Below are 10843 nucleotides of genomic sequence, written 5' to 3'. Positions count from 1 at the left end.
CAGCTTTGAAAAACCCAGATGTTGATTTGGTATGGATGTAATGGTTGGACAGTTTGGAAACCTGTCTACTGGATCTGTTTCTCTGTCTTGATAATTCTATCTGTATACTCTGTAGTTAGGGGTGCTGATCTTTTTCCCCTGAACTACGTAAATGATACATATTTGACTGATTAAAGTCAGCTTGTTAACCCCTTTTCAGTTGCTTTCCTTTAACAAAGCAGATCTAAGAACCTATGTTGGCAGCCACCCTAGGGACACTTGGGATGCTGTAGCAGCAAGCACCCCAAGCACGTCCTCAGGGTTTGCTTCCCATACAGGTTCTTGGATCTGCTTTGTTAAAGGAAAGCAACTCAAAATGGGTTAACAAGCTTACTTTAATCAGTCAGACATATATCGTTTACCTTGTTCAGGGGAAAAGGTCAGCACCCCTGAACTTCAAAGTACACAGACAGAAGTATCAAGACAGAAACAGATCAAGTAGACAGCTTTCCAAACTGTCCAGCCATTACATCCATATCAAATCAACATCTGGCTTTCAACATCTGGGTTTTTCAAAGCCGGGGGGAGTGAGCTCCAGACAACGGCTTCCCAGAATCCATATCAAATCACAGAACACTTTTCAATGTGAGCCCCAAAACAAAGCTACACATCAGGGCTTATATAGCCTTCTCCTGGCTCAGAGAATTTAACAACCTTCTGGACCCACTGGCCAATCAAGAAGTATCTACTGAAAAACAAGCCTCCCACCCCAGGCTCCAGGTGCACTTTAGCCTAGGGGCAGGGAAGATCTTTAAATTTGCATTTCCATTACAGATGCTTACTGCTATGCTGCCCAAAAAGAATTCAAAGAAGATCTTAAAAAACCTTTAAAAATCAAATGACAGAGATGGAGTAAAAACTAAAACAAACAACAACAAAAAAAGAATTATCCATGAAAACTAAGAAGGCTATGTAAGAATAACCAATTAAAAAAGGTGATCCAGAATCTTAAGGAGAAAGTGACACCTTGAAAACTAGAATTGGAAAAAGTGAAGCCTGTGAAATTAGAAAACATCATGAAATATTTAACCAAAATATGAATGTTGAAAAAAGTAGAAAAGAAAGTATTACATGTTATTTAAAAAAGGAATGGACTTGGAGAACAGATTAAAAAAAGAAAATATAAATGTAATCAGGCTAATTGAAAGTTACAATAAAAATTTTATCTTGATATATAAGAAATAATTTTAAAAATCTTTAGGAAAAGGGGAGAAAGGAGAAATAGAAGAAAAATTTATTGATCACTACTTAAAAGCAATCCTATGAGGAAAACTCATAGGAATATCATAGTAAAATTCCAAAAACCTCAGACCAAGATAAAATATTTAAAACATCAAGATTAAAACAGTTTAGATATGATGGTGTCACTATTAGTCTCACACAAGACCTAGCAGCAGAGACATTAAAGGACTACAAGTTTAGGAAAACAATATATCAAAGAGCAAAAGAACTGGGTCTCTGGTAAAAAAAAAATCATACCCTGAAAAGTTAAGTATTATCCTAAATGAATGAAAAAGAATATTTGATAAACTCTCAGACATTAAATACTTAGTTAAAATATATCCTGAACTTATTGGAAGATTTGTCTTACAAGAACCAAAAGAAATATAAATAAGAATATACAAAAGACTAATTATAAGGGATTCATAAGGACAGACTGTTTAATTTATATGTGTATCTATCTATCTATCTATCTATCTATCTATCTATCTATCTATCTATCTATCTATCTCTATAGTTATACACACATATGTATATGTATATATGTGTGTATGTGTTTATGCATATATTTGTGTGTATGTTTATGCATGTGTGTATCTCTCTCTCTCTCTATATATATATATATATATATAAATTCTTAATAATTTTGTATCTCATAAGAAAGACTGGGGGTAAATCTGAATATGTTATTAATTAAAAAAGTGAAAGCATTTAGGAACAGCTAAAAAGAGTAAGCATTTTGTACAAATTATGTGCGAGAGCAATAATTAATATAGAGGAATTAGAGGGGGGAGGAGAATTGTTATTTGTAAAACCCATCATGATCAACTCTTCTGAGGGCTGCTACTGTGAACAACTTTAAGGGTCTAATAGCATAGTGCTATGAATTCTCTATTTATTCAGCAATAAACTGAAGAAACTAAAGTATAACATTCACAATAACTTAAAATAGTAACTTATTACTAAAATGGCCACACAGTCTTAAAGAAAACACATCATTCAATATGTCTTATAGTCATCCTTAACAGGTAGCAGAAAATACAAACACCATCCATCCCTAGATCACAGCAAGCTACAAATCTTACCAATCAATACAGAGTATCCAAAATAAAGTCCTCTTTCATCTTGACTTGATGATTGCTTCCAAATCCCATGGCTCCTTCTCCTTAGGTTTCCCACTCCCAATTCTTTACTGAATTCACATTTAGGCAGCTCTCCTCTCCTGTTTCATATCTCACCTCACAAGGACTGATTCATTCCTGGCTCTCTGAAATTTCTGTTTCTAGGAAAACAAAGCTTAATAAGGTTACAACAATATTTATATCCATTACCAGTGTGGTCAACTAAATTCACTTTATGTCTTAGATAACAATACAGAACAGCAGACAAGGCTTTTGTCTGAAGAATTAACACAGATCAGCAGTTAGGACTTCTGTCTGAGAAATTAACACAGAACAACAGACAGTATCAACATCACAATCATTTCTTCTCTCAGTTATGCCTGCTTCCAGCTGTACTCATGCTCTTAGAGGCATCTTCCTATTACAGCCTTATTGGAAGTCCCTCCCATCATGTCCTCCCATGTGATTACAGTAGGCCTATCCTTTAATAGTGTCCTTTAACAATGGGGATCTTCAGTTTCCCTTAGACCTATTAAAGGAAGGAAAAACCTTCAAACTTCTTAGCCCTATTAAGGATAATACAAAGTACACTGTTTCCAATCAAAGATTCTTGATACTCAAAGAGGGGAATCAAAGGGACTTGATTAGCTAAAACTCAATCCAGAAAAAAAAGAACAAAAAATCTTATTTTGATTGGCATTATACTGGTAGTGCTGGTAATGTACTTTCACTGGGAATGGGTTTAAAAGAGAACAATACACATGTATTTAGAAGAATATAAATTCTAAATTCAGAAGAAATAAGAGGGGAGAAGACAAGGTAGGTGTCATCAGTGGAGAGAATGAGGGAAAAGATAAAATAGAAGGATAGAAGTATCTCTTGATTTATGGGAAAAGGAGGATGGGGAACAGGTACTTAGAGGTGGATAGGCAAATAATAGGAGGGTAAGGTAGTGGGTAGAAGTAAAATAGAAGGATAGGAAACAAGAGATTTGCACAAACAAAAACAGAGATCAGGAGTAGAATATGCTTGTGAAAATATATGTAATATGTTTCTCTATATGTATGCATGTATGTATATGTATATGCATTTACCTATAGCTATAGAAAAACATCCCTAACTTCATTATAGTCTTCTGGTGGGGTGGGAGGAGGAAAAAAAGAACAAAGTAAAGAAAGTGCACAGCAAATAAGAAAAAGAAAAATCACAAGGAAGGAAAGAAAAGATGGACAATCCTCAAAACCATGTGTATTCTTTATCATAAATGCTTTCTTAAAATGAAAATTTATTGTTACATATTTTGCATTTTCTCTTATCTTTTACTGTGCACATGACCTGCTATGCTATGTTTTTGTTTCTTTTATCTATTCTGCATTTGCTTTCTATCATTTGAGTCGATCTCCTAGAAACATATTTTTAAATAAGTTACAACAAATTATTAACTTTTCTTACCGGTAATAGGAAAGCAGGATGAGGTAATAAATAAGCTGTAGTTTTGTTGAAAGATGAATGGTTTTGGAGTCAAAGAATATCAGTTCAGTGTCCTTTAGGCTACTAAGCTATTAAAAGTTATTGGTAAAGTTGCATGACTTTTCTGTACCTCAGTTTGTTATCTCCAAAATTGGGTCATTAGACTAAAATATATTTTGGTTCCCTTCCAGCTTTAATGATTTATGAATGATCAGTGGGTTCCTTCTATAAAAGTAGGATAATTAATTATTAAAACTGGTGTTTTGGCATTAATTTTAAACAATGAGGAAGAAATAATTGGCTATATTTAAGTGCTAAGAGTAATGTGATAATATAACTTATAGTAACTTTGTAACTGAAGAGTAAAGGAAAACTGGACCAACTCACACATATCTATTAAATTTTGGGAAATTTTATTTCAAAAAACTTCAGATTTAGAAAAAATATGTACCATTCCATAAACAGAAATGGCAAAAGGAGAATGACTTAAATATTAAAGTCTCAAAAACCAAAATCCAATAATACAAATACAAATTAACCCAATGAAAGAAAATGAGACTTATCTGAACAAATCACTCTGTCTGAGTGTGTAATTCTTCAACAAACTCAGAATAAAAAAGGCATTTTAAAAGGGGTCATATTGTCAAAGACAAACATGTCCATTACACAAGTCTATGACATGAGTTTTGGGAAAGGAAAAACCAAATTATTTGAAGGTTGCCAAAAGCACTAAAAAAAAAAAAAAAGAAATTTGAAGCCATGTTTGAAGGAGATAACAAGTAATAGGATCAGAGTTTATGGAAGGTTCTGTGTATAATGCCAATAAGTGACAAACAGAAAGTACAGTTATTCAAAACACATTTTTGAGTTTTCTGTATTCTCCATCAAAAAGAATGATGTTCCAGCTAGAATGAGTAAAGCATGTTTCTTTATAACTTAATCATAATTCAGAGTAGATAAGGAAGTGTGGACAAATTTTGGATACTTAAAATTCAACTAAATTTCTGACCATAAAGAAAACATATTTTGGGCACACTGTGCAACTTCACAATTTCTAGGGAATCAAGGCTAACTAAAACTATAAGAAATATGAGCATTAATATTAATTTTCCAAAAAAAATAGAATAGGAAGTTTTCTGGAAATTACAAATTATAAAAATGAATAACATTTCCTTGAAAATCCTAGAAGCTACAGCTACAACCAATGCATAGAGTGAACATTTAGAAAAATTGTGATGACTGGGAACAATGTATGCTTAATACAAACAAGTTAGAACAATGAGGCTAGCCTTATGCTTAGTTGCTGAATTTGAAAATTATAAAAATATCCTAAACAAAATGTGAATATTTATTATATAATATATACATACACTACATAGCATGTCTGCTCTATGATATGAAATGTGCACATACTAAGTAAAATCTATTTATATATACATATATTCACATACACATATGCACATATACTCTGATATAAATGCACATATAGGTATGCAATGCATATATATGCATGTGAGAGACACACATGTATATACAGATACTCATATACATATGTGCACACACATGTTTGCATATACCTATCCATATACACACATATATGTTTATATATACATTTGCATATATACATATATAGTAACTCAATTTTATTTAATACAAGCAAATTGCATGTCATTTAGCAGACATGCTACGTAATATATGTATATATTATATAAAATAAATTCACATTATATTTAGCATATTTCTTTGATTTCTCTCTCTATATATATATGTAAATGTGGTATGTGGAGTAGTGTGTATGTTTATCCGTGTATTTGTGTGTATTTACACAAAAAACTTGATTTGAGGGGGCACAGCCAAGAAGGCAGAGCAAAAACAGGACCTCTATGTTGTTCCAGCTCCTACTACTTCCAGTACATATAAAAATGACTCTGAACAAATTTTAGAGCTATAGAACACACAAGGTGACATAGGGAAACAAATTTTCCTCTAAAGGCAGCCTGACAGGCTGTAATAAGAATGTAAATTTTGAAGATCTTCCCTGCCCCTAGGCTAATGTGCGCCTGAAGCCTGGGGTTGGAGGCTTGTTTTTCAGTAGATACAATGTAATAAGAATGTAAATTTTAAATATCTTCCCTGCCCCTAGGCTAATGTGCACCTGAAGCCTGGGGTGGGAGGCTTGTTTTTCAGTAGATACTTCTTGATTGGCCAGTGAGTCAATAAGGTTGTGACATTCTCTGAGCCAGGAGAAGGCTATATAAGCCCTGATGTGTAGCTTTGTTTTGGGACTCACTTTGAGAAGTATTCTGTGATTTGATCTGAATTCTGGGAAGCCGTTGTTGAGAGTCCCCCGGCTTTGAAAAACCCAGATGTGGAAACCCAGATGTTGACTGGGTATGGATGTAATGGTTGGACAGTTTGGAAATCTGTCTACTTAATATTTCTGTCTTGATAATTATGCATGTATACTTTGAGGTTCAGGGTGCTGACCTTTTCTCCTGAACAAGGTAAATGATATATGTCTGACTGATTAAAGTAAGCTTGTTAACCCATTTTGAGTTGCTTTCCTTTAACATAGCAGATCCAAGAACCTGTGTGAACAGGCACCCTGGGGACACTGGGGTGCTTGCTGCAACACAGGCCAACAGGAAGTATCTATCAAACCGGGTTGTGAGTGGAGCACAGTCCCACAGGAGCCTGGAGGATCTGTCCCCAGGGTGTCCCTGACTAGCAGCAGCCAGAGCAGACTTCAGGAGACTGAATCACCAGAAACTGTGGCAGTTTCAAGATTTCTCAACCCATAAATCCAAAAAGAAAGTAAAAGGCCCGTGAGGAACTCTTTTGAAACGGGGTGGAGAAGAGTGCATCTGGCTCCTGCCCCTCATGAAAGAAGTGGAAGAGGCATGGCAGCTTCAGTTGCTGGTCAGTGGCTGCCTCCAGAGCTCCTGGCTTGTAGATTGTATGGGGAACAAGTGACCATTCAGAGGGTAATCACTCTTGCTTTAACCTGCTTGGATCTGGATCATGGGCTTGGTCTGTGGTCTTGGGGTGTATGTCCAGAATGCCAGAGCTTGTGGGGGCTGCAGAGAGGACACTCTCCTAATGGCCCCAACAGCCACAAAAGCCCCACAATTTTGGACATAGTTCTGCAATCTGGAAGCAGAATTCTATGACGGCAAAGAGACCAAAGGTCAAGTAATGGCTGGCAATAAGAGCAAGCAGAGGAAGCACAAACAGACCATAGATTTCTTTTGGGGGGACAAAAAGGATGAAAGCAAGGAATGGGAAAAAGACAATGAAGTCAGAACTCCTGAATCAAAATCTTCCAAGAAAAATAAGAACTAGTTATAGGCCACAGAGGATCTCAAGAAGAATTTTTAAAATCAAATAAGAGAAGTAGAGAAAAAATTGGGAAGAGAAATGAGAATGATGTAAGAAAATCATGAAAAGCAAGTCAACAGCCAGCTAAAGGAGACCCAAAAAATACTGAAGAAAATAATACCTTAAAAAACAGACTAATCAAAATGGCAAAAGAGGCCCAAAAAGCCAATGAAAAGAAGAATGCTTTAAAAAGCAAAATTTGCCAGATGGAAAAGGAATTTCAAAAACTCAATGAAGGGAATAATTCCTTCAAAATTGGACTGGAGCAAATGAAACCTAATGATTTTATGAGAAATCAAGATACTATAAAACATATCCAAATAAAAGAAAAAAAGAGAAGACAATGTGATCTATTTCATTGGAAAAAGCACTGACCTGGAAAATAGATCCATGAGAGATCATTATAAAACTATTGTAGTACCTGAAAGCCATGACAAAAAATAAAGAGCCTAGACAGTATCTATCAAGAAGTTTTCAAGCAAAATTGCCCTGATATTCTAGACCAAGAGGGCAAAATAGAAATTGAAAGAATTCATGAATCACTTCTTGAAAAGGACCCTAAAAAATATACCAGGCATATTTTAGCTAAATTCCAGTGTTCCCAGGTAAAGGAGAAAATGCTTTAAGAAGCTAGGAAGAAACAATTTGAATATTGTGGAAAAACAATCTGGATAACACAAGATCTAGCAGGTTCTACATTAAGGAATTGCAGGGTTTGGAATATGGCATTGCTGAGGTCAAAGGAGTTAGAATTAAAACAAAGAATTGCCTATCCAGCAAAACTGAGTATAATGCTTCACGGGAAAATACAGTCATTCAATGAAATACAGGACTTTCCAGCATTCTTGATGAAAAAACAGAGCTGTACAGAAAATTTGACTTTCAAATACTAAAAGCAAGAGAAGCATGAGAAGGTAAACAGGAATAAAGAAACCATGAGGAACTTATTAAAGTTGAACTATTTACATTCCTCCATGGAAAAACAGTAATTGTAACTCATAAGACTTTTCTTAGTATGAGGATAGTTGAAGGAAACACACACACACACACATATATATATATGATTACATATGTATACACACATATATACATATATGTATGTATATGATGGTGTATGTGTGTATAAATATATATGTGAGTGTGTGCATATGTATGTACCTGTATACATAGGCAGAGGGTTACAGAATGAATTGAATATGAGGGATGATATTTAAAAAACAGAAATAAGAGATGAGAGAGTAATATATTGGGAGAAATGAGAAAAGGTGAGATAGATTAGGGTTATTTATCTCATATAAAAGAGGCAAGAGAAAACCATTACAATGGAGTGTAAGAGCAGGAAGGTAAAAGGGAGTGGGTCAACTTTAATCTCATTCAATTTGGCTTAAGGAGGGAATAACATATATACTCAATTGGATGTCTTACCCTTCAGGAAAATAGGGGTAGGGGATAACAGAGGGTAGTTTGGAGAGATCATTGTTAGAAGCCAACACTTTTGAAAAGGGACAGGGTCAAAGAAAAATAAATAGAATAAGTGGGGAGTATGATAGGTTGGAGGGAATGATAGTCTTTCACAACATAACTATGATGGAAATGTTGTGTGTAAGTACACTTGTAAAACCTATGTTGAATTGCTTATCTTCCCAGTGGGGGTGGTGTAATGGAAATGCAAATTTAAAGATCTTTTCTGCCCTTAGGCTAAAGTGCACCAGGAGCCTGGGGTGGGAGGCTTGTTTTTCAGTAGATACTTTTTGATTGGCCAGTGAGTCAATAAGGTTGTTACATTCTCTGAGCCAGGAGAAGACTATATAAGCCCTGATGTGTAGCTTTGTTTTGGTGCTCACTTTGAAAAGTGTTCTGTGATTTGAAGCCCTTGTTGAGAGCCCCACCTCGGCTTTGAAAAACCCATATGTTGAAACCCAGATGTTGATTGGTTATGGATGTAATGGTTGGACAGTTTGGAAACTGTCTACTTGATCTGTTTTCTGTCTTGTTAATTCTATCTGTATACTTTGAAGTTTGGGGTGCTGACCTTTTTCCCCTGAACTAGGTAAATGATACATATTTGACTGATTAAAGTAAGCTTGTTAACCCATTTTGAGTTTCTTTCCTTTATCAAATCAGATCCAATAACCTGTGTTGGCAGTGACCCTAGGATCACTGGGGTGCTTGCTGCTACAGGTGGGTGAAGAGGGAAGAAGGGAATACATCTGGAACTCAAAATAAAAAAAATGTTTAAAAAATTGCTTTTTACATGAAATTAGGAAAAATGATATACAGGCACTGGGGTATAGAAATTCATCTTGCCCTACTAGAAAGTTGAGGGGGTGGTGAAGGTGAATATAAGAGAGAACAGATTGGGGGAAGGTGGATTCAGTGGGCTTGATATTTTGGGGGAAGGTGGATTGAGTGGGCTTGATATTTTGAGGTGGGAATAGGGGGAAGATGGGGAGAAAAATTTGTAGCTCCAAATCTTGTGGAAATGAATGTTGAAAACTATAAATAAATAATTATAATAAAAAAAAAACAAAAAAGAACTTCATTTGCAATTAAGATGGACTCCAATCTCATCTTCTCTGCATATCAATTGGTGACCATGTTTCTTAAGTTCAAAGTCTTTGAATCAATGACACTATGGAGTTTTTGATGTAACATATTTTCTTTGAATTGGTTAAAAACAGACAAGTAAGTTAACGGAATGGATCAAATAAGGAAACAATATTAAAAATTATGAAATATATTCCAGGTACTATTGTGTTACTGACTGAGTCATTCAGTTGTATCAGACTTTATTTACAATGTGACATTTGTCCATGTTATTTTCTGGAGAAAGATACTCAAATTTTGTATTTTTTCCTTCTCCCATGTATCCTCATTTTAGAGTGAGAAACTGAGGCAAAGAGATGTATATGAATGGATTCATAGAATTACCATATGTCTAAGACAAGTTTTGAATTCAACTTTTCCTGACTCTATGTCCTCTTCTCTATTCACTGCACTACTTATATGTGAAAACTTTGGCTTCATAAAGATGACTTTTTATTACTGACAATTAAAATTCAGTGTATAATCTTGCAATTAGGATACAAAAAGGAAAAAATAAAGATTTTGGTGCTATACTATTGAGGATATAAAGGTAGAAAGGAAAAAGTCCTTGCTCTCAATGACTATACATTTAGTAGTGTAAAGACCATGAACAAATATAAATAAATATATTATGAATACAAAGAAACTTTGGGAATAAGGAACAGCAATTGGGATAATTATTAAAAACTACATATAGAAGCTATCATGTAGGCAGAATTTCAAAAGAAAGAATGGGTCCTTAGCAGTGGAAGCAAAGTGGAAATAAAATCTAAAAAGTTACTTACATAAAAATGATGTAGAAGGACTTCATGTGTGTTAATTTAGAAAAAAATATATTCCTATGAGAAACACAAAAAGTAGAAAGAACAAATAATGATATAGTTCTCAAATCAGAAAGCAAATTCAAGATAGAGAGTACTTCTTGGCCCTCTCTGAAAAAGAGGATAAGTAAAGAGGAGAGCAAAGAAAAGGAGAAAAATTAAAAACATAGAATGCTGCTTCACAGAATTTAGGGGAAAGGAATGATA

At 34.6% G+C, this 10843-nt stretch overlaps 1 long non-coding RNA gene across 1 annotated transcript in view; it reads left to right on the top strand.

The window, feature by feature from the left end:
* Nucleotides 1–6004: 6004 nt before the first annotated feature.
* Nucleotides 6005–10843, top strand: part of LOC138145627 (uncharacterized) — a 197006-nt gene continuing 192167 nt past the window's right edge. Inside the window, exon 1 of the long non-coding RNA XR_011164271.1 lies at nucleotides 6005–6355. This is a non-coding gene — a long non-coding RNA (uncharacterized lncRNA). The remainder of the gene's footprint in view (nucleotides 6356–10843) is intronic.

This window comes from Petaurus breviceps, unplaced genomic scaffold (genome assembly GCF_028583685.1).
Source record: "Petaurus breviceps papuanus isolate PSGF00001 unplaced genomic scaffold, PetGlider_PUasm1.0 90743, whole genome shotgun sequence".
Lineage (NCBI taxonomy): Eukaryota > Metazoa > Chordata > Mammalia > Diprotodontia > Petauridae > Petaurus > Petaurus breviceps.
Note: the sequence above shows the minus strand (reverse complement) of the source record. Positions and strands in the feature narration are given on the sequence as shown.